Source organism: Hylobates moloch, unplaced genomic scaffold (assembly GCF_009828535.3).
Source record: "Hylobates moloch isolate HMO894 unplaced genomic scaffold, HMol_V3 SCAFFOLD_6, whole genome shotgun sequence".
NCBI lineage: Eukaryota > Metazoa > Chordata > Mammalia > Primates > Hylobatidae > Hylobates > Hylobates moloch.
In genome coordinates this window covers 36018453-36041968 of record NW_026652281.1, presented here as the reverse complement: position 1 = coordinate 36041968, position 23516 = coordinate 36018453, and the positions used below count along the sequence as shown (strand labels likewise).

General features: G+C 40.6%; 1 protein-coding gene across 5 annotated transcripts in view; it reads left to right on the top strand.

The window, feature by feature from the left end:
• Positions 1-8076: 8076 nt before the first annotated feature.
• APC (APC regulator of WNT signaling pathway) overlaps positions 8077-23516 on the top strand; it is a 140880-nt gene continuing 125440 nt past the window's right edge. For 4 of the 5 annotated variants that reach the window (XM_058440614.1, XM_058440613.1, XM_032156665.2 and 1 more), the window contains exon 1: positions 8077-8423. The gene's annotated coding sequence lies outside the window, so the exon portion shown is untranslated. The remainder of the gene's footprint in view (positions 8424-23516) is intronic. The other variant, XM_032156667.2, reaches the window with a different exon arrangement.

Here is a 23516-nt window from a genome sequence, read left to right as displayed (position 1 = left end):
AAACTTAGGTGATTAATTTGGGATATTTTCTAAGGTAATCATTTTATTTTTTTGAATATAATCATTTAGTGCTATGAATTTCCCTCTCAGCACCTCCTTAGCTTCATTCCACCAACTTTGATATGTTGTATTTACATTTCCATTCGTTCTGTATATTTTTTAAAACTTTCCTTTGAGACTTCCTCTTTGCTGAGGTGTTATTTAGAAGTGTGTCATTTAGCCTAGGCGCAGTGGCTCACGCCTGTAATCCCAGCACTTTGGGAGGCCAAAGTGGGTAGATCACTTGAGGTCCGGAGCTCGAGACAAGCCTGGCCAACATGGTGAAACCTTGTCACTACTAAAAATACAAAAATTAGCCAGGTGTGGTGGTGGGGGCTTGTAATCCCAGCTATTCGAGAGGCTGAGGCAGGAGAATCGCCTGAACCTGAGAGGCAGAGGTTGCAGTGAGCCGAGATCGTGCCACCACACTCCAGCCTGGGTGACAAGAGCGAAACTCATCTCAAAAAAAAAAAAAAAAAGAAATGTGTCGTTTAATTTTCAGGTGTATAGAGATTCTCTCATTGCCTTTCTCTCATTGATTACTAATTAAATTTCATTATGCTCAGAGGACATATTCTGCATAGTTTTGTTTTCTGGCCAAAGATGTAGTGTGTCATGGATGCTTTAAAAAAAAAAGTGCATTCTACTGAGTGTTGTATTAATGTCAGTTAGATCCTATTGATTAATTCTGTTGTTCAAGTCTTCTATATATTTGCTGATTTTCTGCCTAGTAGTTCTGTCAATTACTTCGAGAGGGATGTTGACGTCTCTAACTGTAATTGCAGAGGTCCATGATAAGACATTGAATTTGAAAAAAAATACATCTTTTGAATATAAATTTAGGTGAGAAAGTAAATATTTCTTTAGAATGAAAAAATAAATCTAGAATGCTGACACAAAATCCATAAGCATCACAAAACCTGGAAAAATAACACAAGCACATTATTTTACTGCCTGACATATCTCTGTAGTTTTGTCCTATATTTTTTGTCTAGATGCTGTCTAATTGGTGATTTTGTTTTATTATAATTTAATAAATTGAATAGAAATATAATTCAGTCTTTCTTCTAACATGGTTAATCAAAAAATTTTTATTATTGATAGTTTAGATATTTTTCAGCTTGACAACTTGTTACGAGTAATGGCATGTGAGTTCTTAAGATTGTTATCTCATTTGGCAAAAATTCCACCATGTCTTTTCTTTTTCTGTGTTATCTACATGTTTCTTTTCCATATGTGCTATAAAGTTTGGAAGAATTTTCTATAGACTAACTTCTGGCTCTATACATACTTCGGGTTCAGGTGCCACAGAACATGTTCATATTACAACACAAACTCTGGTCCTGCCCCATTGTGTTAGAATGCAGACAGAGTCAGGCACTGGACTATAGAAGTATTCCTGGAAGCTATTCCTCCACTAGGATAGTTATCAATAAGATACTAGACACAGACATAACTATGAATCACATAAATATCCTCTGACCAAATTTTTAAAAATGTATCTTAAACTCAACTTCCCCTTAGCTGGAATCCAAAGTTATTACAGCTACTCTAATACCACCTGACAAAATACAACTGTGACAGACAGTAAGTCAAAGTGGAAAGAGAAATGCCCTTAACCAATTGTGATTAAGAGATACTACTTTTGCAGATTTTACAAAAACTTATGAACATATTGCTAAGGCATTTTCCAGGACCTTGAAAAGGGCCCTTGCAAGTGAAGAGCTCTTGCGGTCTGGCCGCAGGGGTTATTCAGGAATGCATCGAGAAGTAGTGGGAAGAATGATGAAAGAAAGACACAGAGAAGCGGGATTAGGAGGGACGGTCCCCTGATAGGGAAGCGACCCAAGTTCTGCTTTATTCAGTGCTTTTATACATGCCAGGGGTCAAAGGTCCACACAATAATTGTTTTTGTCTTCTTCAATTGGTGCGGCCTCCGCAGTCTGTCCTGTACTAACCACTAACTGTGAAAAGCCATTCTCAGCCCTTCACTGATCTGCTAAGAACAGGAAGATACCCAACAACAGGATCTTCAGTGGTCAGGTCCTTGACCATGCCACCTACTTCCCTGTCTGCAGGCCTTGCCATTGCGTGGGAACAACTCTGCTTTGGCTCCCTGCAAAGAGCCTTGAAGCTTAACATTCATTAGTTTCAACAAAAATTAAGTGCTGCTACTGACATTTTAGTGCAATGTACAGAGGAGAAGGAAGTAAACACTGGTACTTAGCACCCCCATCTAGCAGCAGAAGTTTCTTGGATGTCTTTTTAAAAATATTTTTTATTATGAAAAATCCCAAGCATACACAAAAGTAGTAAGAATAATATAATGAATACTCATGGTACTCATCATCCAGCTTCTATTTGTTTGGACACTTTCAATTCAAGAAATTGTAGGGGATAAATACAAATGTGAATAAGGTATGGCCTATGCCCTCATGTATTATCTATTATAGTAAAGAAGACAAGACATGAGGCCAACACACAGCAATGTAATACTACCGAAAGGAGAACAATAAGCCATGGAAGGAGAGATGACCTCTGACCAGGGATGACCAGTAAGGGCTTCCAGGAAGACATGGTCTAGGCAAAAAACGACTACACATTTTTACTTGTCCACTCTGCGACAGAATTGAGATATCTAAAATACATATTTTCCGGGTTTTTACCCTAGAGCTCCTCTTGACTTTTAGGAAATAATCCAACCTCCTTACTATTTATCTAGACCTCTAACCAGATACTCAGATTCATTCAGATTTGAGCATCATGTATTGAGTGCTTGCCAGGTGTGATGGCTAATTTTATGTGTCAACTTGACTGGGCTAAGGGAAGCCCAAATAAGTGATAAAATATTATGTCTGGGTGTGTCTGTGAGGGTGTCTCAGAAAGAGATTAGCATTTGAATTCATAGGCTGAATAAAGAAGATCTCCCTCACTAATGTGGGTGAGCATCTTCTCCTGCCTTGAACATTAACTCTCCTGGTTTTTCGAGCTTTCAGACTCAGGCCGGCATTCATACTCTCAGCACCCTGATTATCAGGCCTTCAGACTCAGATTGAATTACACCACTAGCTTTTCTGGTTCTCCAGCTTACAGATGGCAGATTGTGGGATTTCTTGGCTTCTATAACCACATGAGCCAATTTTTATAATAAATCTCATATATATATATATATATATATATATAAAATGTATATATTCTAGTGGTTCTGTTTCTTTGGAGAACCCTAAATAATGCACCAGGTCCTGGTCATCTTCATATGTAGCATTTAATTTAATCCTCACAACACAACAAGCCTGAGATAGATATTGTAAGCACCATGTCTGAAGATGAGAAGAAAAATCCAGAGAGGCAACTCGTATAAAGCTGCACAGACAAAAAACATAACTAAGCCCAGACATTCTAACTTCAAGTGTTTTTTAAGTTTATCACCTACTCCTGCATGGTACTTTTATTAAATTTTCAAAATGCTTCCTCATTTCACAAACCTTCAGTGGCTCTCAGTCACTACATGATGAAATTAAACGTCCTTAGTTTACCATTTTCCATTCTCTACAATCCAGTCTTGGTTTTCCTTCAACTTTATTTTCCATTTGTAAGACTATGTCTTAATTCTCTTTCTCTGTTTAGGAGATTGCCCTCCTCATGAAGCAGAAATCCCCTCTCACTATTGAAATTAAAAGTTCATGTGCTAATTTTCCTGGCCTTCCTATCAATTAGTGCTGTGCTATCAAATATGGTAGCCACTGGCCACATGTGGCTACTGAGCACTTCACGTATGGCTAGTGTCACATGTTGAAATATTTTGGATATATTGGGCTAAATAAAATATATTATTAAAATTGGTTTCACCTGGTTTTTGTTTTGCTTTAGAGTCAGGGTCTCCCCATGTCACCCAGGCTGGAGTGCAGTGTCACAATCATAGCTCACTGCAGCCTGGAACTCTCGGGCTCAAGTGATCCTCCTGCCTCAACTTCCTGAGTAACTAGGACTACAGGAATGCACCACCATGCCCAGCTAATATTTTTTTGCAGAGACAATGTCTTACTATATTACCCAGGCTGGTCTCAAATTCCTGGTCTAAAGCAATCTTCCCATCTCGGCCTCCCAAATTGCTGGGATTAGAGGCTGGTTTTTTTTGTTTTGTTTTGTTTTTTTGTTGTTTTTTTTTTTGCTTTTTTAAACCTTTCTTACGTGGCTACTAGAAACTTTAAAATTCTGTATGTGGCTTGCATTATATTTCTATTGGACAGCATGTAGCTAGAGTGTTAATATGTGACTAGGTTATATCCATGATTTGCCCCCATTCTATGCTTGAAGTTGAAAGCCAATGTTGTGAATATGAAATGACCCTCCATTCTGTTGAGAGTAGTGGCAGTGATAGTAACTGTATCTATTTTCCAGAGGCAGCAGAGGCATCATCCACTCTGGGTCAAGTGGTACCGGCAGTCTCAGTTTTGGTATTTGCATCCAGCAGTGGCCAAACTGATAGCTTCTTGGGACCAGTTCTGGGCATAATGTTGCATGTTGTTCCTGAAGATCCTATAGATGTCAAATATCCTTTTAATAAATTCCTCTTCTGCTAAGGCCCTTCATGAAGTCTCCCTCTCCACCCCACTCCACAGGATCCTTCCCTTTTTCAGCATCAATAGTGAATAAGATCCAAACCACGTACTTGGCACTTGGCCCATACTAGTTATCTTATCATAGGAAAGTGTCTAGTTTTCTCAGCCAGACTGTAAAATTCCCTGTGGCAGGAACCCTGTCTTTACATAATTGTTTCTTAGTATCTGTCAGACCTTGGTCACAGCATCACTGGAGGAATACTTGTTAGTTACCACTGCAGATCTTTGACATAGGCAGGGTGGCTGTCATTATCCCTGTTTGTACAGATGAGGAAACTGTTGTTCAGTGACTGGCTTGAGGTTGTACAGCTGGCTTGCCGCCATACTGGGGCAGTAGCTCAAGCCTTCTCACTGCCTGCCTACATCTCTTTCCTCTATTTCAGGCCCTGCCAGGTAAAATGGTGTATTAATTTCATAGAGCTGTTATAACAAAGTACCACAGATTGGGTGGCTTAAAACAACAGACATTTATTGACTCAGAGTTCTGAAAGTTATAAATCCAAAGTCAAGGTGTCCACGGGCCATGTTCCCTCTGAAACCTGTAGTAAAGTCCATGCATGCCTCTTCCTAGCTGCTGATGGTTTGCTGGCAGTCTGGCATTCCTTGGCTTGTAGCTGCATAATTCCAATTTGCCTTTGTCCTCATCTGGCATCCTCACATTCTGTCTCTGTCTTCACATGGTCATCTTCTTAAAGAGAGGGTAGTCATGGTGGCTTATCCTATCCTATTGCTGTATGACCTCATTTTATCTTAATTATATCTGCAATAATTTGGTACATTATTTCGTACTGAAAGTTAGAACTTCAACATACCTTTTTTCGGAGTATCACAATTCAGTCTCTAACAGATGGTAACCATAAGAGAAGCAAATACCATAGAAACTGAAGACTTTGTCTTGTTTCTAGGATTTATTCCAAGGATTACATTGTAGTGAAGTAGAAGGCGGGGAAGTGTTTTCAAGTATATATTCCTACCTACTACTTGATTTGCATACGGACTGATAGGGCTTGGTTGATGAGCATATGTTAGGAGTTCAGTGAATCTCTTCTCTCATATAAGGACTAAACGGCTCCCACAGATAAGATGCCAGCCCCATCCTTTCTAGCAGGTCTCCCCAGCCATCCTGAGGCAGCTATCCCATTTAGAGGGGAAATGATGGTGTGTAATTCTGGTAAGTCAGTGGAAGAAGAGGTTGTTGCAGTCCCATCTAGGCACAATGAGAAGCCTAACCAATGGATGCACCTAGCATTTAGACTATGTATCCATTTTGCTGGTATTTCTTCTTTTCCTTTAATGAAAATATATGTTATTAATAAAAATAAATATAGAATTAAAAACATTAAAAGGAAAATGCTAAAATGAGCTCTGCTCTAGTTCAAAAGAAAGAATGACAGTAGTTTCCAGTCAGGCCCTTTGAGGTCCTACACAGGGATAGTTATACGACTGGGACTCTTAAGTGGGGGTAACTGAAATCTCTAATGAAAGCCTGCTAATAACACAGAATCAAATCACCGACTAAGCCTGTCTCCAAATCCAATTTCTCTAGATGGGAAGGGCATGGGCTTTACGGTCAGCACCATCCCTTAATGTGAGACCTTGGGCAAGGGACTTGATCTCTCTGAATTTGCCCATGTATAAAAGTGAGGATAATTATCTAGCAGGGCTGTGGTGAGGATTTCATATCTAACATAGTTCACAGCACATATAATAGGGATTTCATTAACTTGAAGCCTTCCTTCTCCCCATACTACAACACATGTAATATAAACACTGCCCACTGCCCCACAATCACCCACCCTTCTCCATCCCATTTGCTCTCTCTCCAAGGTTCCTATTTATAATCTAGCTGAGGAGACATAACAAATAAGAAGTGACTTGCATTTCATTTTAAAAACCAAGTGAAACCAATATAGTACACCACCAACTACTTAGATGCTGACAAACTTCCACACTTATTAAATCAACAAACACTGAGTGACAGACCACCCATGCCAGGTATGCTGCTAGGCACTGTGTATTCACTGATAAACAAAACGTCTTCTCTCTCTTATGGAGTCAGCTGTTTAGTGTGGAGGCAGTGAAGAAACAATACACAGATCATTTAAAAACATATTGAGTACCATGGAAGAAATGATAAGGTGCGATGATTGAGAATAATGAGGAAGGCAAGGGAAAATTTATTATTCTTAGGAAGGATGGTCTTCCTGAGGTGATATTTAAACTGAAACTTGAAAGATAACAAGTTAGACATTTAAAGAACAAGAGGAAGTGTCTTCTAGGTAGTCAAGGGGGCATATACAAAGCAGCAAGGCAGTCAGGAGCTAGAAGTGTTTCAAGAGGAGTAGTGCGGGCTAGGGGAGACAGCGTCAACAACATACAAGGGCCATTTTGAATAAAATCCAAATTCTTACCATGATCCGGAGGTCCTACCTGATTCGGCCTCTGCCTAACCCGACCACATCTCCTTCCCACTGTCCATGCCACCTATTCTTTCTGTCCCTCTTTCATGTCACACTTGCTACCACCTCAGGATCTGTTCTGTTGTTCCCTCTGTCTGAAAGCTTTTGTCCTAGATCTTCCAATGGCTCCTGGGGCCCTGTGGTCAGTCAGGCTTCGGATTAAATGTCACCTCTGCAGAAAGATCACTAATCGCCACCTCTCACTGTCCATCATCTTTCTGTGTGGTTTGCTTTCTTCCTATCCCTTATCACCATCAAACATTCTTTTGTTTACTGTCTTTTATTGTCTATTCTTTCACACTAAAATGTAAGTCCCATGAGTTTATTGTATTTCTTATTGCTGTAAATCTAGAGACTGAAACAGTATCTAGTATATATCGGAAACCCAAATGATATTGTTTAATTAGTTGAATGAAATGAAACTGAAGAGGTAATGCAAGGTAAAGAACTTATCAAACTGTGTGAGACAAGGATTTCTCGGAAGAGGTGTTTTTTAAATTAAAACTACAGGGTGGTAGTGAGAGGTGGTAGGGAAGCAGAGGTCGCAGCTACAAAATAATAACTTGTTCATCTCCGTTTCTCCGCTATCTTATGAGCCCCTGTGGGGCTGGAACGGAGTTTTATTCATCTTACTATCGTCAGCGTCTAGTACGGGGAGTAGCAAAGAGTGAGCACTCGGTAGATGTTTGCAGAATAATAATGGACTAGTGTGTGCACAAGGATCTATTAACTGGGCTGCAGCACAATTCAGATAAGGCCAGTAAGTACTACGACTGAGACTCGGCTGCCTAGGCAGCAATGGCTCACGGGACAGAACAGCGAAGCAGTGCCCGGCAAGCGGAGCGCAGCACCCATTGCGCCTGCGCATAACAGGTTCTAGTCCCGGCTGTGGGAAGCCTGCAACACCTCTCACGCATGCGCATTGTAGTCTTCCTACCTCCCACAAGATGGCGGAGGGCAAGTAGCAAGGGGGCGGGGTGTGGCCGCCGGAAGCCTGGCTGCTGCTCCGGGAGATCTGCGGGCTAAGCCCCGGGAGCAGTGGACCGAGGTTGGCTCGATGCTGTTCCCGGGAACTACTGTTGGCTGTTGGTGAGGAAGGTGAGGCACGCAGTTGCCTTCTCGGGCCCCGGCGCCCCATATGTACGCCTGCCTGGGCTCGGGTCCGGTCGCCGCTTTGCCCGCTTCTGTACCACCCTCAACTCTCGGGTCCCGGAGCACCGACGGCAGCAGGAGCTGCGTCCGGCAGGAGACGAAGAGCCCAGGCGGCGCTCGTACTTCTGGCCACTGGGCGAGCGTCTGGCAGGTGAGTGAGGCTGCAAGCATTGATGTCTCCTCCCGCGGCAAAGCTTTCTTGGCTTTGCCCCGCCGCTGCTCGGGACCCTACGGTGCTCGGCCAGACTCTGTGGCTCTCCTCTCTCCATGTCCCACCCTCTCCCCTCCCCGCACTCCCCATTCAGGCCTCCAGGTGGCCCCTGGCTTTGCAGGTCCTCCATTCTCACGCATTGGATGGGGGTCGCGACGCCCGCCGTCCTCCACGTTTCCTGGCTGCTGCTGGAGCTTCGCCCCTGCAAGCGGTGCCCCTTTCGCGTTAGGTGGGTGGGTTGTCCGCCCCTCCCATTTTAGTCGCTTCCCCGTCTTCCTCGTTTCGACCCTCTTGCTTCCTCTAAAAGTTTTAAACTGTCTGCCTGGGAAAATACCTGATAGCCCGGCATGTGGAGTTACAAAGAAAGGGCTGTTATCCAAAGGCCAGTGAATTTTGTTCACTTTGATGAGAGAATCAAGTCCCCAGGAGCCTTGGATGGTTTAGGTCAGAGTCTGAGTCCTTGACCCACCGAGTAGAGGAATGGTGCCTGTGTTGGCAAATGATTGTTCATCTAAATCATTCATTTTTTTCGGCTGTAGGAAATCTTCGGTCTCTGAACCTTTGAGGTGGGGGCGTGAGCTTTCTAGATCTAGTGAAAAAATTGGAAAGTGTTATATTCGTTTTAAAAATGAAGACCTTATGCGGTACATGTAAGACATCACTTAATGGTACAAGCAAGGATAAGTGATTTATTTTTTTATTCAGTGTTAGCTTAAATTGCCTGCTGACATTTTAGAATTCCATGTTGTACAAGCCCTTTGTTTCTGTTTAGAAAGGACTAAAATGGAGAAAAGCTTTTTAAGTTCAAAACTTCTTAAATTGCTTGTATTCTCGATTGTTGTTACTGCTTAACGCTACTTAGGAGTACTTGATATTTTCTGTATAATTTAGGCTTGTGCCAGTCTCAGTACTCCCTCCTTTATTAGTGGAGCAAGGGTAGTCAGAATTACTGGTGTAAAAAACTGTACTAAATAACGTAGTACCTTGCCAGAGTTTGAAGAGCAAAATGTGGGATCAAAGCGGCAGTGGAGGAAGTTGCCATGGCTAATTTTTCCATCTTTCCCTGGATGGAAGGGTTGGATAATGTGTCAAGAGCCCCAGAATTGTAGAAGTGAGATTAAAAATATAAATGATAGCTTGCCCTTTGAGATTGCAAATGGGTGCACCTTTTTTATTAATATTAAATTGAGCACTATCGTTTTCTTGAAGTTATGCTAGATGTTCTCCAAAGTTACTAAGCACAGACTATGCCTGCTGTATTAGAATTGTATGCTAAAAATGTTTAACGTGTGGGTTATAAATAGCCTGACAGATTTGTTTACTTTTCATTCTATCTCATAACACATAATCTATTTTTCCCTTTGCTTTGGACTTTTGACCTTTTAATGCATTTTTAAATTTTAGAGATAGAATTGTTTAGCTTAAAAGAAGGAGGAATATTTTTATATTTGCTTCTTGTATGGGCTAGTTCATTCGCTGCTCGCCTTCACTTTTCTAGAACTAGAGCCTATGTGTTTTTAGAGCTGGTTGTCTGAATTCTCTGCGTACAGTTTGAAGGGACAGTAGCAAAGTAGAGGTTGCTGAGCCCCAGTCAGTGGCTCACTGCTTCTGGCAAAATGATTTGAAGCTCTGTATCAAAAAACATCTGACCACAAACTCTTTAAAACCTCTCACTTCCGCAGGGTGTGGTGGCTCATGCCTATAATTCCAGCACTTTGGGAGAGGCCAAAGCAGATGGATCGCATGAGTCCAGGAGTTCGAGACCAGCCTAGGCAACATGGCAAAACCTCATCTGAACAACAACAACAAAAAAATACAAAATTAAGCCAGGCATGGTGATGCATGCCTGTGATTCCAGATACTTGGGAGGCTGAAGCAGGAGGATCGTTGGAGCCCGGGATGTGGAGGTTGCAGTGAGCCAAGATTGTGCCATTGCACTCCAGTCTGGGTGACAGCGAGACCCTGTCTCCAAACAAACAAACCCTCTCACTCATCCAGTCTTATGGAATTTGGTATTTTTTCTTTTCTCTCTCTCTTTTTGTGAACCTTCTTTGTCTCCCTGTTCTTCCAACCCATTACCCTAATGCTGATTTCATTTGCCTCCCTGTGTAAGCAGGATCCCATGATCATCAGCTTTTACTAAGCTCCTATTGATGGCCTAGAATGCTTCACTTTCTGTAGACTTACCTTTCCAGTCCCCAATCCTAAATAAGCCTCACTAGCTTTACCAGTTTGACCCCTGAAATTCTGAGGGACGTCAGAGACAGCTATGTGAGGATATTGGTCAGTTTTTATGCCCTTTGGTGCTCTCTGCTGGGTCTCTAGCGTTGGGTTCCTTTTCTTCTCATTTCCTCAGGTTTTTATAGCAAATAACTTAATCTTTTCCTTTGATGAGAAAAATCTCAACCATCTGAGGTATACTTCCACTTCACTTTTTTCATCTCAATGTCATCTCTTTATTTACATAAATCTCAGAGGAAGAAATGACCTTCCTTCTTTTCAAGAGCAACCCCCTCCCTCCAGATGTGTCCATGATTATCCTTTCCCATCTTTCTTTCTCTAGAAACTGTCCATTTTCACTTCCTGTCCACCTTCTTCAGCCTCTCCCTCTCTAGCCTACATAGATGCTTGTATCTTCTGCCATATAAGTGTGTGCTGTTCAACTCTAGGAGGATGTTCTAAAGCTTGAGTCTGCTATGCCACTGTATTTCTATTCTTTTCTTTAAAGACTTATTCTTTCATCCTAGGAAGCTGCTATAGTAGGAAGAACATTGACTTTTGAGCAAGATAGAACTTTTGATCTTGGTTTTTGAAGTCTTTAAAAACCATTTTAGTAGCTGTGTAACTGTGGGTATGTTACTATTCAGATTTCATTCTGTATCTATAAAATATGTTATACTTAGCTCACAGGGTGGTAGTTAAGGAAATTAACACCTGTTAAATGTCCATCCAAGTGTTTGGTACATTGTAGAGTTCTTACTAAATGCTTCTATCTTTTGCACTCGTACTGCCTTTACCATTTCACCACTGAAACTACTGTTTTAAAAGTTACCTGTGACCTCCGAATCACCAAATCCAATGACGTTTCCTCTCTCATCCTTGGTTTCCTTAGACCCAGGGATCCCCAACCCCCGGGCTGCAGACAGGTATCAGTCTTTGGCTTGTTTGGTGTTAGAAACTGGGCAGCACAGCAGGAGGTGAGCAGCAGGGGAGCAAGCATTACCACCTGAGCTCCACCTCCTGGCAGATCAGTGGTGGCATTAGGTTCTCAAAGGAGTGCCATCCTTGTTTTGAACTGCACATGCAAGGGATCTAGGTTGCATGTTCTTTATGAGAATCTAACTAATGCCTGATGATCTGAGGTGGAACAGTTTCATCCTGAAACCATCCCCCACCCAACTCCTGTCCCATGGAAAAATTGTCTTCCACAAAACTGGTCCCTGGTGTCAAAAAGGTTGGGGACTGCTGCCTTAGATCAATTGTGAAATATACTGTCTTCTGTAGTCATAAAATGATCTAAATTCCTTGGCTTTTCTGCGTTATACTTCCTGATTCTCTATTTCTCAGGAAGTTTCTTCACATTTTCTTTGTATCAGTTAGGCTGCAAATGGGATTTAAAAATGAAAGGCTGGGCCATGGTATCTCACACCTGTAATCCCAGCAGTTTTGCGAGGCCCACGTGGGAGGATTGCTTGAGGGGCAGAGTTCAAGGCTGCAGTGAGCTATGATTGGGCCACTGCACTTCAGTCTGGGTGACAGAGCGAGACCCCATCTCAAAAAAAAAAAAAAACCCAAAGAGATGTTTTGTATCGTGTAATTGGCAAGTACATAGATAGAAGTGGCTTGAAGAGGGCTTTGTCATGTCATCAGGGCTAAGCTCCCATTTATCTGCTGTTCTCTCAACATTGTCCTTCTGTTTGGGCTTTAGGCTTCCCTTCTAATAAAAAAAAAATTGCCACCAGTGATGTTCATATTATAGCCCCTTCATTTATTTCCAAAGAAAGAGAGAAGGCCACTTCTCCTAGCCTTTTCCCAAGAATCCTAAGCTCTAGTTTGATTAAACAAACATAGATCATGCTGCCAAACCTTAACAATATCTTTGTCCAGATGGATGGGATTATCCTAAGTGGCCTAGCCAGTGGAGTGAATCTTACCTGAAAATAAAGACTGCAACACAATATGGGGAAGGTGTGGATCCTGGGGAAGTAACCAGTGTCCTCAAGGTTCCGTATGCTTTTCACTGTGTTCTCTTGGTGATCATATCATTTATGATATAAACCGTCATGTCTATGGGGCTGTTTCTTGGTTCTCTAACTCCCCACTTCCATTTCCTCCTACATATGTCTATCTTATATATACTACCCTAAGTTTAACTCATACTAAACTGAGTCAGTTTGATCTCTTCACCAACCCTCACCTAGTGTGTTTATATGTGCACATATATGTTGTTTGTGAGACCGACGGGGTTTCACTCTGCCACCCAGACTGGCATGTAGTGGCATAATCACGGCTCACTGTAGCCTAGACCTCTCAGCCTCAAGCAGTCCTCCCATCTCAGCCCTTAGCTTCCTGAGTAACTAGGACTGCAGGTGTGCATCACCACACCCAGCCCTTTTTTTTTTTTTTTTTTTTAAGAGACCAGGGCTTGGTATATTCCCCAGGCTGGTGTCAAACTCCTGGGCTCAAGTGATCCACCTGGGATTCTCAAAGTGCTGGGACTACAGGCATGAGCCACTGTACCCAGCAGCATGTGTGTGTTTGTATTCCTCTTCCCCTGATTTCTCTTTTCTAACTACCTCTCTCTCAACCACTGAGTCTTGAAATCTTTCAGAAATCTTGGTTCTTCTCCCCCTGTCAATCACTTGTCAGATCTTGAATACATCTTGTTTAGTTAGGCCCCCAAGTTGTATAATACCCAATTAACATTGATTTAAACAGTAACTCGGGCCAGGCGCTGTGGCTCACGCCTGTAATCCCAGCACTTCGGGAGGCTGAGGCAGGCAGATCACTTGAGGTCAGAGTTTGAGACTAGCCTGGCTAACATAGTGAAACCCTGTCTCTACTAAAAATACAAAAATTAGCCGGGTGTGGTGGCAGGCGCCTGAAATCCCCACTACGCAGGAGGCTGAGGCAGGAGAATCACTTGAACCCAGGAGGTGGAGGTTGCAGTGAGCCGGGATCGTGCCACTGCACTCCAGCCTGGGCGACAGAGCGAGACTCCATCGCAAAAGAAAAAGAAAAAGAAAAAAAAAGCAGTATCTCACATAAAAAGTCCAGAAATGAAGTATTCCATGGTTAGTCAATTTAGCTGCGCTATGATTTCATCAAGGATCCGGGTGCTTTCCTTCTTTATGCTTGGCCATCCTTAGTGTGCTTAACTTTGGGCTCAGACTTTGCCATCATGGTTGCAGATGGCTCTGCTCCAGGCATCACATTCTCACACCGTTACCAAAGACCGGTGGGAGTTTGTTCTTTCATCTCTTAATTAGGCAACTAAACCTTTCACAGAAGCCCTCTTTCCGATGTCCATCCTGGCGTGCCCCTGCCTTAGTTACCAGGAGGCTGGGAAAATGAATATGTGGCATTTCAGTCTAGGAAGAGGGTAAGCAAATGGCTGATTAGAAGGTAACAGGATGGTGTCAGTGACACCATGGAGAAATTTAAATAAATAAGAATTTTCAGGTAAAAGTGGCAACTTTAAAACACTGTTTACACCAAGAGTTAATATAAGCTATACATAGGATTTCGGTGTTTGTTTTCTGAGACAGAGTCTCGTTCGGTCACTCAGGCCAGAGTACAGTGGCTTGATCTCAGCTCAGTGCAACCTCTACCTCTTGGGTTCAGCAATTCTCCTACCTCAGCCTCCCAAGTAGCTGGGATTACAGGCACCTGCCACCACACCCAGCTAATTTTTGTATTTTTAGCAGAGACAGGGTTTTGCAGTGTTGGCCAGGCTGGTCTTGAACTCCTGACCTCAAGTGATCCGCCCACCTCGGCCTCCCAAAGTGCTAGGATTATAGGCATTAGCCACCATGCCTAACCTATACGTAGGATTTTGGCTGAACATTTAGAAAGTCATAGTGACTAGTTAAAAATGAATTATTGTGTAAAATTAGAATATTTCAGTGGTATATCCCAGTTTGTTTAAGACTGTGTTAAGTACATTTAAGCATATCTGTTGGAGCTACTGCAAGAAACAGGTATATTATATGTAACAACTATTGAAATAGAGTTGTGGTTCCCCTTGGGGATGGGAGATGTTTGGAAATACTATATGGGGACGTTTTTGGTTGTCACAGCGACTGTGAGGTACTACTCATAATTATTAAGTAGAGGTCAGATACACTAAGTGTCCTGTGATGTTTGGAATGGTCCCACAAAACAGAATTGTCCCTTCAAAAATACCAGTAGTGCCCCTGCACATGTATACACTGAAGTTAGCAAATGCTTTGCCTTTTGAAAGAATTCAGAGATTCCTCTGTATTCTTACATTACAAGTGACAGAAAACACAAAACTGGCTTAAACAAAAAGAGAGACTGAGTAGATCTTCTAGTAAACTTCAGCTAAGGCTTCATCCAGTGGCTCACATGAAAACATCAAGGACTTAATTTCTCTTATTCATTCTGCTCCATTATTCACCATGATTTGGTTTTATTCTTGGGCTAGCTTATCTTATGGTGGTAAATTACTGTAGTACTTTCAGACTTCATATCCTCATTTCACATATAGTAAAATGAAAAATATTTTGTATTTGATTTTACAAGTATTTATTTAGTATCACCACTTCTGAAACCTTCCCTAAACATCTACCACTGAAAAGTTTATTATCTTTTCTATCATGCTTCAGCTTTACAATCTGTATGCCTCTGTTATATATCACACTCTGTGGGTATTATTTTTCTGTCCCATGCGTTACTCTACCTTGTCTTAATTATTGTATTCTTAATGTCTAAATGTCTGGAATACTGCCTGGCATAGTGTACAATAACTGTTTATGGAATTAGTGAATGATTTTGTGCCTAATACAGAAAGGAAGAAACAGGTATATATAACAACTATTGAAATAGAGTTGTGGTTCCCCTTGGGGATGGGAGATGTTTGGAAATTAAGAACTCCTCATTCCTTCATCAGTTATTTTTGAATCCTGAATTATGTACATTGTACTCCTACCACTAAAGTATGTATATGATGCTCTTGCAGTTATTATAATAGAGTATGAATTCATTTGAAAGCGTTACTGAATTCTACTTGTGTTTTTGTCATTTTCTCAACAAAACCAAAACCAATTATTAATTGAACAAATATTTTTGAAGCCTGCTGTAGGCAGATAGTGTAGCAACATTGGGTGGGAACAAAACAGAGCCTGTGTTGTCTGAGCTTAAATTTTAGTGGGGGACATAGTCAATAAATATTATATATATACACATACACACACACACAAATAACATCAGGTAGTATATAGGTCTTGAAATAGAATAAAATAGGTTCAGGGGACAGGGGATACTATTTTAGTTTGGTAAGAGAAGGGCTTTTTGAGAAGCCCTTTGTGCTGAGAGACCTGAGTGTTCATGAGTGAGGTGGCCTCTACCATTCTTGTCAAGATGTGAAATAGAATAAAATGAGGGGCCCATCATTTTTGGTTCTGGAAGAGTTTGTGTATAGTTGGAATGAATTCTTCCTTAAATATTTGTTATAACATGTCAGAGAAACCACCTGGGCTGGGAGTTTTCTTATGGAAAGTTTTTTTAAAATTTGGTATTTATTCGTACATATTTATGGGGTACATGTTATATTTTGATGCACGCATAAGATGTGGAATGATCAAGTCGGGGTATTTAGAGTACCTGTCACCTTGAGCATTTATCATTTCTTTGTGTTGGGAGGAAAGGTTTTTAGTTATTTGTTCAATGTATTGTTTTTAAGCCTATTCAAGTATTCTATCTTGTGATTATTTTTTAAATTTTTCCTCTAAGAATTCTTTTATCTAAAATTTTAAATTTACTGGCATGAAATTGTTGATAATAAATATTCTGTGGTCCTTTTAATGGCTGCAGGAAAAGATTCCCTTTTCATATGTGACGTAGATTATTTGTACCTTTTCCTTTTCCTTTATTAGTTTCACCAGAGATCAGTAGTCTTTCCAGAGAACCGTATTTTGAATTTTGCTAGTCTGTTGTATGTTTATTTTCTGTTGCATTAATTTCTGCTTCTTATTTCCTTCCCTCCTACTTTTTGGGATTCTTTTGTGAAGTTCTTGAATTTTCAGCATTTCTTGTTTTTAAATATGTTCATAAAGTTAAACATTTCCCTGTAAGCGCCATTTTAGCTAGTTCTATTACTAGTTTTGATACATAGTATTTTTTGGTACATAGTATTTTTATAATTCACTTAAAATGTTTTCAGACTTCTATTATGATTTATACTTTGACTTTTGGATGATTTGGAAGTATTACATTTTTATTTCTAAACATATGGAGATTTTCTAGTTATTTTATTTGTTTTTAATTTGTAAAATTACAGTGTAATCCAAGAACATATTCTGTTTCAAGGGCCTGTTATTTCAGACTTAAAATTTGAGATCTGTATATGGCCCAGTATATTGTCTTTTTTTTCGTCTCCATTTATTGAGTGCAGGTCTCTGTATTTTTCTTATTAGGTCATATTTGTTAATCCTGCATTTCAAATCTTAAGTATCATAGGTGATCTTTTGTTTGCTCATCAATTACTAAAAGAATATGTTAAGACACTCCATTATGATTGTGGATTTGAGTATTTCTCGTGTAGTTCTCTAATCTTTTATAAATTTGAGGCTATGCTATTAGATGCATAGAAATGTGTAGTAGCTATATCTTCTCAGTGACTCAACATTATCAAGTTTTCCTCTTTTATTCTGGTAGTACTTTCACATTAAAGTCTAGTTGGAGATCAATATAACAACACTAGCTTTCTCTTTATTATTGTTTGATCTTCTTTTACTAGTTATTCTAGAAATTGCTATCTATCTTATAAAATCTAATGTTAATCCATACCTTTTTCCTCTTCTCAGATGATGCACTTTAATTCTACTTACTTGCAGCCCTTCTCATATAGTTATTTTTGTTTGTTTGTTGTTGTTGTTGTTTTGAGACAGGGTCTGGCTTGTTGCCCAGGCTGGAGTGCAGTAGCGTCATCTTGGCTCACTGCAACCTCTGCCTCCCAGGTTAAAGCAATTCTCGTGCCTCAGCCTCCTGAGTAGCTGGAATTACTGGCATGTGCCACCACACCTGCCTAATTTTTTTGTACTTTGAGTAGATAGGGGATTTCACCATGTTGGCTAGGCTGGTCTCGAAGTCCTGGCCTCCCAGAATGCTGGGATTACAGGTATGAGCCACTGTGCCCAGCCCCTACTCATACAGTTTTGTTGTGCATTTTAATTCATTCTTACTTTTTCTCTTTCTTCCTCATTATTGTTGTTGTTACTGTTTTATACTGCCGATATTTTTTATAAGTTAATGCATGTCTTTACCATCTGTTTACTTTTCCTATGATCTTGCACTTAAGATTGCTTTCTTTGATTTTGAAGGATCTGAAACACACCCTTTAGAATGTCCTTTAGTCTGCTCGAAAATGTCTTTATCTCAGTCTTAAAGGATATTTTTGCTAGGTACAGAATTCTAGGTTAGCAGTTACTCTCTTTTAGCACATTCTACATTGGTGGTTACTTTATTTCAGCACATTTCATTGTTGTTGAGACCTCAACTCTTTGTGTCTCACCCTTTAAGATAATGTGATTTTGTTTGGCTGCTTTTAAGATTTTTATCTTTGGCTTTGGCTTTCTGTTTTACTATGCTGTGATTAGGCATCGGATTCTTTGGGCTCTGTGAATATGTGGATTGGTGTCTTATCAGTCCTGGAAATTTCTTAGCCATAATTTTTTCAAATATTGTCTTTGCTTTATATTCACTCTCCTGTCATTTTGGGACTAGTTTAGTATGTTAGGCCTTCTTATCCTGTCTCTTACCTTTTTTCTTTTTCTTTTTTTTTTTTTTTTTTTTTTTTTTTTTTGCTTCTTTTTGACCCCAAGGCATGGTTCTGGATATTGCTTCAGACTTATCTTCAAAGTTCACATTTTTTTTTCACCTATGCCTAATCTGTTATTAACTCATTCAGTAAATACCTAATTTAGGTTATTTTTTAGTGTAGAATTTTTATTTGGTTCTGTTCAAATCTCTGTCACTTTTTACAGTTTTCAATTTTAAGCAAAAATATTTAAGTGTGGCCTTTATCCCCTTGCATGTAGTAAGCATAGTTATTTTTCAGTTTGTGTCTGATAATTCCAATGTTGGGAAGTCTCTATGAAGCTGATTCAGTTGTGTTGTAGAAATAAATTGATGTATATAATGTAAGATGAAGTTAATCTTTCTCTAAAGAAGATTTTCATTTGCTATCACCAAGTGCCTGGGGGTGTGAGAACGTCTTAATCAAATTTCAAATCTTTAACTTTCCTGGGCCACCTAGATGACTTGAAACTGACTTCAGTCCATGGTTTCCTTCTAGTTCCTTCTTTATTTCTAGGTTGCAGCCCTTTAGAGTCTCAGCCCGAAGCCAATGCTGTTTTCACTACAGTCCTCACCCTTGGTGGGTCTCAGACTCTGGCTTTGGTCCCCTGTGCCTGCAATGCAGGCAACAAACAACAAAGCTCAGCCTCTTAAATGCTTCTTTTTTGGCAAACTCACAAAAGGCAAAAGCTGCGGTCACCTTTCTGGGTTCCTGACTTCCAGTGGATTTGAGCTTGTTATTTATTACTCATTATTTTGCTGGTTATTTGGTGCTGTTAAGATCATTTTACTATCTTATCTGGCTTTTTAAATTGTCTTTGTAAGGACACTTGGTCTGAATAACCTGGTCTGCTGCTTCTACGAGTGTAAGTCCAAATATTTCTTTGACTAACTTGTTCAGAAACACTTGAAATTTCTACATTAGCCATTCCTTTGTGTTAGGGCTCCTTTGATGGTACAAATGAGATACCTGGAAAAGGTAGACTTTAAGCTATGGTTGCCTTTTAATTCTTTAAAAGTTAGTTAGGTTAGTTCCTAGTACTTTGCAAAGCCCTAAGGGAAGGAGACAGAGGATATTTTGTATGACCGGAGAAGCAAAAAATACTTGTATGTGAGTAGTGCCTTAGGGTAGGAATTATGTAAGCAAATAGAATGTAATGTGAACATTTTTGAAGTGGGGCTGTATGGAGGAGGGAGAAGGTACTAAACTGAGGAGGCAATGCAGACAAATTTGTCTTTTAGTATTTTTGTTGGAAGTGGGTTCATTTTCTTTCTTTCCTTCTTTACTACTTCTTTCTTTTCTTTCTTTGGACAGAGTCTCGCTCTGTCGCCCAGGCCGGAGTGCAGTGGCACAATCTTGGCTCACTGCAACCTCTGCTTCCTAGGTTCAAGCAATTCTCCTGCCTCAGCCCTCCAAGTAGCTGGGATTACAGGTGTGCACCACCACGCCCAGCTAATTTTTTTTTTTTAATTTTTAGTAGAGGTGGGGTTTTACCATGTTGGCCAGGCTTGTCTCCAACTCCTGACCTCAGATGATCCACCCACCTTGGCCTCCCAGAGTGCTGGGATTACAGGTGTGAGCCACTGCACCCAGCCTCATTTTCAATAATAATTCTTTTTTTTTTTTTTTTTGAGACGGAGTCTTACTGTGTTGCCCAGGCTGGAGTGGCATGATCTCCACTCACTGCAACCTCTGCCTCCCAGGTTCAGGCAATTCTACTGCCTCAGCCTCCTGAGTAGCTGGGACGACAGGTGCGTGCCATCACACCCGGCTAATTTTTGTATTTTTAGTAGAGATGGAGTTTCAGTTGTTGGCCAGGCTGGTCTTGAACTCCTGAATTCCTGACCTCAGGTGATCCTCCCACCTCGGCCTCCCAAAGTTCTGGGATTACAGTTGTGAGCCACTGCACCCAGCCAATTTTCAATAAAAATTCTGACAAATCTCTCTATGCCATGTAGGTGTCATGATTTTTATTTTTTATTTAATTTAAACTTTTTTTACATGTGAAGGACAAAATACGATTTCAAAAATCTTACCCACATCTATTTAAAATATAGGTACAATTTGCATTTGAATTCTGAGATTAAATCTATTAAATATGGAAGCCAAACAGATATGTTAGAAATTCTTCTAGGCAAACTAAGCTATGGTAGTCTACATAAATTGGTGTTCTTCTGTGATGGAGGAGTGTTAAAAATTTAGTATAACATACCAATGTATTTTGCCTTTATAGATAGTTGATTTGATATTAGTCACAGCCATTAATATGAAATGCCATCCATTTCTTTGTGATTAAATTGATGTGTCTATAAAGAACAAAACCAGCTCTCTTGTGTGAAAACCTAGAATTCTTATTTGTTTACTGTTTTCTTGATTATTTTTTTCTCTTTGCTAGAAGAAAATACTAAGTTGAAGATTCCTATTATAGTTCCTTCTCTTCCCTGGTATGTTAGATTCAAATAGCTTTTTGTTTTAGATTTGCTCACTTGCCTTTAAAAAACTGAAGGATAAAATGAGGTGGACAGAGAATTTTAGAACTGGAAGAGACCCTAAATATCATTAACTCTCTCATGCGCCCTCCCGACCTACCCATCTCCTATTTTAAACACGCGAAAACAGAGACCCAAGGAAGATAGGTGACTTGACTTGCCTAAAAATATGAGGGAATTTGTCTACAGTAGCTTTTATATTCTCCGTGAAGTAGGTCGTCAGCAAAGAATGGCATAGGTAGAAAAATAGATCTGTTACAGATGTGAGGAGACAAAAAAGACACTTAGAGTATGGCAAGGCAAACTTTCCAGGAAACATAGTAGCCCTGCTAGGCAGTGTTGGCTATCCTTTGATGTTTATAGTTGTGAATTTAAAGTGAAACCAGCTAGCCTTGTTAGCTGATTTTCTCCTTTTCCTCTATAATAAGCTGCTCTGGTACAGGCACATAAAAGTGGAATGGATCAGTTCAGCTAGATTTGGGATTTTACCAGGTAATAGAGGGAGAGAAGAGTAAGGGGTTTGAGAGTTTGAAAGAGACTGGTTATTGTTGAATCTAAAGAGAACAGTAAAGATGAAAGTAACAGATGGTGAAAAATGATGAGAGCATTTTTGATTGGATTGGAGAACACAGTAAGTAAGGTGAGGGAATGTTGAATTTGGAGATAGTACAGTGAACTAGAGGGGCAGGAGATACATTTTAAAGACGGGAAATTTGGGGCTGGGTGCCGTGGTTCATGCCTGTAATCCCAGCACTTTGGGAGGCCGAGGTGGGTGGATCACTTGAGGTCAGGAGTTTGAGAACAGCCTGGCCAACATGGTGAAACTCCATCTCTACTAAAAATACAAAAATTAGCCAGGCATGGTGGCGTGTGCCTGTAATTCCAGCTACTCGAGAGGCTGAGGCACGAGAATCGCTTGAACCCAGAAGACGGAGATTGTAGTGAGCAGAGATTGCGCCACTACACTCCAGCCTTGGCAACAGTGAGACTCCACCTCAAAAAATAAAAAAAAATAAAAAAAATAAAGACTGAAAATGTGATTTTTGAGATTTTTGGTTAAGAATTTGGAGATGATGCAGTTATTGATGATGACAAGGTCCTGCGTGGATCATGGAAGTGGGTATTTGGAGGTGAAGAAGTTAAGGAGCTAAGAAGCCAGAGTGTTAGGTGGGTAATCCACATAGACTTTGAAGTCATTGAGAGTGACGGTGGGGCTAAGAGTGGAGAAGAGTGCTGGAGGCAATAGAGGGTACACAGTTGGGTATCATGTCAGAAGATCTTGGGTGTTTAAGAAAGGAGGAGAAGTGGTTTGGAAGTGATAATTGGATGCAAGGAGCATATCTTTTGCCTCCCGCTAGACCAGGCTTGTCCAATCTTTTGGCTTCCCTGGGCCTTGTTGGCAAAAGAATTGTCTTTGGCCACACATAAAATACACTAACACTAACAATAGCTGATGAGCTTGAAAAAAAATCTCAGGAAAAAAAAAATCTCATAATGTTTTAAGAAAGTTTACGAATTTGTGTTGGGCTGCATTCAAAGCCATCCTGGGCCATGCAGCCTTGGGGACAAATTTGCTCTAGACCCTTCAGTATCCTATTGCTGTTTCCTGGCCTAAAGTACATAGGATGTGAGAGAAAAAAAGACCCCCCATTGAGAAAGCTGCACAGAAAGTGGTGTCATCTGATTTCAGCTAAGATAAATCGGTGAAGACGACATTTATTGAAGAGTTCGAAGTTACAGGGGAGTTAGTTGATTCATTTATTGTACATTCAACTGTTGTATTTTAGTACAGTAGTACTAAAGTAATACACTGTTTGGTTTTGTGAGTTACATAAATTTCCGTGCTATTATGGCATTTTAAACACTGTGTGTTTCAGAAAAACTGTAAACCTTTGTTTTTTCCTCTGCTCTTGCACCACCACCACAATCACTAACATAGTAAAAGACATCTGTGTCTCATCTTGGGAAATTTACCAATTAAATGAATTTAAAAAAGACACCTGTGACCAAAGACATGCGGCTTTTTCCCCACACACCAACAGTGGATGCCAGTTGGGTGTCCTCCAGTTCAGTTCCCACACTGTCTATCCAGAAATACCATCAGATCCCATAGGTTGAGGGCTCAGGCCCCAAGACCACCCCCTCCTTCCCCCCAGTCCCAAGTCCTAGCCTCTGGAACTTCTGACTGGCTTAAAGTTGGGTTTCCCACTACCCCCTCTTTGGAGTCGATTAATTTGCTGGAGCATCTCACAGAACTCAGGGAAACACTTGCTTATATTTACTGGTTTACTATAAAGGATATTACAGGGGATGCAGATGAAGAGATGCACAGAGTGAGATACAGGGGCAGGGGCGCGGAGCTTCCATGCCTTCTCTGGGTGTACCAACCTCCAGGAGCCTCCACATGTTCAGCTATATGGAAGCTGTCTGAACCCTGTCCTCTTGGCTTTTTATGGAGGCCTCATCGCATAGGTATGATTGACAACCATGTATAAATGTGATTGG